Source organism: Tarenaya hassleriana, unplaced genomic scaffold (genome assembly GCF_000463585.1).
Source record: "Tarenaya hassleriana unplaced genomic scaffold, ASM46358v1 Cleome3, whole genome shotgun sequence".
NCBI classification, from domain to species: domain Eukaryota; kingdom Viridiplantae; phylum Streptophyta; class Magnoliopsida; order Brassicales; family Cleomaceae; genus Tarenaya; species Tarenaya hassleriana.
Genome location: NW_010966177.1, coordinates 1,000,236 through 1,004,566, shown reverse-complemented (window position 1 = coordinate 1,004,566; position 4,331 = coordinate 1,000,236).

Below are 4,331 nucleotides of genomic sequence, written 5' to 3'. Positions count from 1 at the left end.
GGAAAGAGAGGAAGGCTTCGTCGAACACATGTTAAATTTATTTTATTATTACGAAATTCCTAAAAAAATGATCGCCTCAGAATTTGGTTCTTTCGTTGTCATTGCGAAATTGGAATATTACTGGCCACTGCACTCCCACGTAGGATTTACTTCCTCAATATATATATATATATATAACTATTTTTTTTTATAGTTTTTAATCAATCTTTATTCCGTATATTTTTTAGGAATAGGTGAATATGTCCGGATAATCAATTTGTATTATAATATTCTAGATATCAAAATTTAAATGTAGAAATATGTAGATTTTAGAAATTTAAATTTTGAATATAAAAAATAAAAATTTCCAATTTTCTAATATATGTGTATATATATAATTTTATAATATTTAATCAATATCAGATGATTTATAATTTTTTTAAAATTTAAAGATAATTTTATAATTTTAAAAATAAAAACAATTTCGGGATTATGAAAAACTATACTTTTCAAAATTTTCAAATAAATATATATACTTTAAACAAATATATACACATATATATATTGACATAAATTTATACATGTATATATAAATGCACCTATATATATATATATATGAGTGTGTATATTTAAGGAAAAATTCCAAACAAAACCCTCAATTTGATGAAATCTACCAAAAACAAACCCCAATTTCCAAATTTGACAAACAAATATCTCAATTTAATTAATTTTACCAAATTAAATCCCAATCGATATCATCTTGACTCGCCGTTTAATTATGATGACGTAGATGTGTACGTGGGAAACAAAATCCACAGTGGACAAAAAACACAAGTAATTGGTCAAAGTGATTTGTTGCAATCCATACCAAATAAATTAAAATAAATCATATTAAAAAATCCAAAAATTCCTAAATTTAAAAAGACCATCATGAATATTCCCCACATGTGTTGTTGGTTCATCCAACTTCCCTCAAATATATCATCACAATCATCAAAATATTTATCACCATTAGATAACGTTGAAATCATTCAAAATCATTGGTAGCCTATATGGTAGATAAGAAGGATTTCTGAAGCTTCGATTTTGTCTAGCAACTTGCCTTGAGTTTCGAAAACCCTGTCCGAAGTATTAGTAGTTATCTAGGTCATGTTGGAGTTTTTTTTTAATTAAATGAAACATGAACCAACCAACCAAACATATCAACTCGGAATTTACTTTGGAATTTTAATAACTTTGAGTTGCGGTCTATTTAAACATAAAGAAAATGTTCATCAAGCTTACCCATTTAACGGGTAGCTTAATTTTATAAGTGTTTGAATTCAATTGCTTTCGACTAATACTATTATAAATCTCTCCAATCATCATTTCAAAACAATTTTTATATCATAACATTATTGTAATATTATTGTAATTGTCTAAACTCAACTATTTCAAAACTATATGAAATTTTGGAAAAGAAATCAATACATATTTTACAGATATTTATTTATTTATACTTATATTTATTTCTTTTTCTAAAAAATACATTTAAAAAACATCCAAGTTTAGTTATATCAAAATTTAATAAAATTAACGTTAGAGGATCATATATATTTAATTTTTATATAAGATAAAATCAAGATCGATGAATAGATAAAATTAGACCAATAGATCTATATATTTTTTTAAAAAAAATTAGAGTAATAACTATGCGACTTTTAAAAGATGTTAAATTTAAAATTTTATTTATTAACATATCTTATACATATATATTATATAGAAATGTATATATGACACTAAACTATTACAATATTTCAGCGGAAACAAAAGAAGTCAATCAATATTTCATACATTATAATCTTTGCTATATATATACACTTAATATTATGATCAACATTTTTCTTTAAAATAATGAAAGGATTTTTGGTTGTCTGAATAGATTTATCTTTAAATATTTTTTTATGTTTCATGTGGATAATTAGTTCATAACAACATCTCTATATAGTTTTGATTAACAATCTTCTAAAAACCAAATATTTAATTTAGAGATTGATACAATCTTATATTTTGCATTAATCTTTTGAAGGTGGAAAAGAAGAAAATCAATAAAAAAAAAATTGGACTTAACCAATGTAAATAAAGTACAAGTTTAAGCATATACCATATACAGATGTGTTTATCGAAATATTAATAAGATTATATAATTTAATATTATACATGTATTTAATCGTGAAATGTTTATTAAATTATACATTATTATTAGATTGCTAACATTAACTAAATTTGTATTGTTGTTTAAAACAATATTTTCTAAACTCTCAATAATTATATTTTTTAGGTACCACTCGATATACCAAAAATCTAATTTTTTATTCAAATCATAAATTTATCAAAACATTATTCTGATATTCTATATTTCATTTCTTTGTTCTATATTATAATCCATAAAATTTAAACATGTAAAATATAAAATATCCAAAATACTATACTGAAATGGATCTAACAAAAACCAAAAAAACTATTAAGATTTTGATGAGAGATAATGGGAACAATTAGTTTGATGGGGTAGATATCTCCTAGGTATCATTAAGTTTTTGTTTTGAAAGTCATTCATAGACTTATTGGCTCGAGGTTTGAAGTGCACACTCTAAATAAAAAATCAGTTGGATCAAATCGTAGCAGATTTTTTGTTTAACCAATATTATTATGATAAAATATACATAATATACAAATATACCATAATCTTAGTTTTAACTTTTAAGATAAAAGTGGCCCTATATTAGGTTATAAAAAAATCATAATTTAAATTAAAACAAATGAAAGAGATACATGATTAACATCAATCCTTTGTTCTATATAATCCATAAAATAAATATAAATAAATTGTTAATAATACTTTCGAAAAAAGATATTATCCCATTATCTCAACACTTAAAAAGAAATTATTTTGATTTAATAATAAAAAATATAATAAATTTTAAAATAAAATTTATTATATTTAAAGTTAAAATTAATAAAATTATTTAATATATATATATATATATATATATATATATATATATTTAGTATGCGCGATGCGTGGGGGTTTATAACTAGTTCAATATAAAAATTCAAAATAATACGGATTTTCTATTTTCGATAGAATGCATTAAAAAAAAATTTGTATTGTAATTGTTTAGACAATTAAATTTCGCTGCAAAGGTGCTTAAGACAAGAAACAACATGTTTTTTTGTTTGTTTGTTAAAGATTGTGTGTTTACTATTAATACTAGAGCTTATTCTTTACAAAATTGAAAGAAAATAACCATAGCGGATAACAAATTTTTCCATAGAAAGGCATGCATGCCATACCCATAAGGCCTTAGCACATGAGCCGAGACCAACACCTCTAAGCTATGAACGCTCGGGGATGTCACCTGTTCGATAACCAAATCCAAAAAAAAGAGCTGACAATTTCTCGGACATTGACAGGCACAGGATCCAAGATTTGGGCCTTCAGGCCCATCTCTCCTCATGCAGCCCTAACATGACAACCTTCCGAATTACAGTTATTTGGTCCCGATTCTTCCCATCGTTTTCCTCAGTTGTATTTCTTCCTTTTCTGTAGTTTTTTTCTAGCATATATGTTCACAGTACAACCAGAAATAAGATTAAGTTTCTTCGATTCACAAGTTTCTTCTTCAATCTCCGTTGATTCTAACACAAACTCAACAATTCGGTCTGATTTCCTTATGGTATCAGAGCATTGATCCATTCTTGTTTCTTCTCATCTGTTCCGCCATGTCCTCAACAATGGAGCAGACATCTCTACGTCTCATTCCTCTTTGCTTCACCCGCAACAACTGTTGCATCTGGTCTAAGGCTGTGACACTCGAGGATGACATTGTCGTGGCTGAAAAATATCGGAGCCAACACAGACAAATGGTTCTAGGAGAGGACCAACTTATGCTCTCTCGAAGCTTTGACTACAACAGAATGAGTAACGAAGGCTCGAAGATGTTGAATTAACCTGTGTCAAATTGGGTTAGTAAACCAGAACCAGATCGAGGCTGAAGCCTCTTATTAAGGTTATGCCACGTGTACAACGGTTTCCGTTAGATATCACCTGTACAGTCAATGAAAGTAACGTGTTCAATTTTCTCAATTCTAAGTTCTGGAAATGAGGTTTCTCTCTCTCTTTTCAAGAACTGAAATGGTATCAGAGCTCACGATGAGTAATTCCACACCAATTTCATCGATTCTTTGTTGAAATTGTTTACTTTTTCATTCTTTTTTACCGATTATTTCCGGTGTTTTTCATCAATTTCGCCGAATCATGGCATCTCAATCTCAAATCCCTAATATCTCGGCTGTCACGGCTGGTTCCCCCG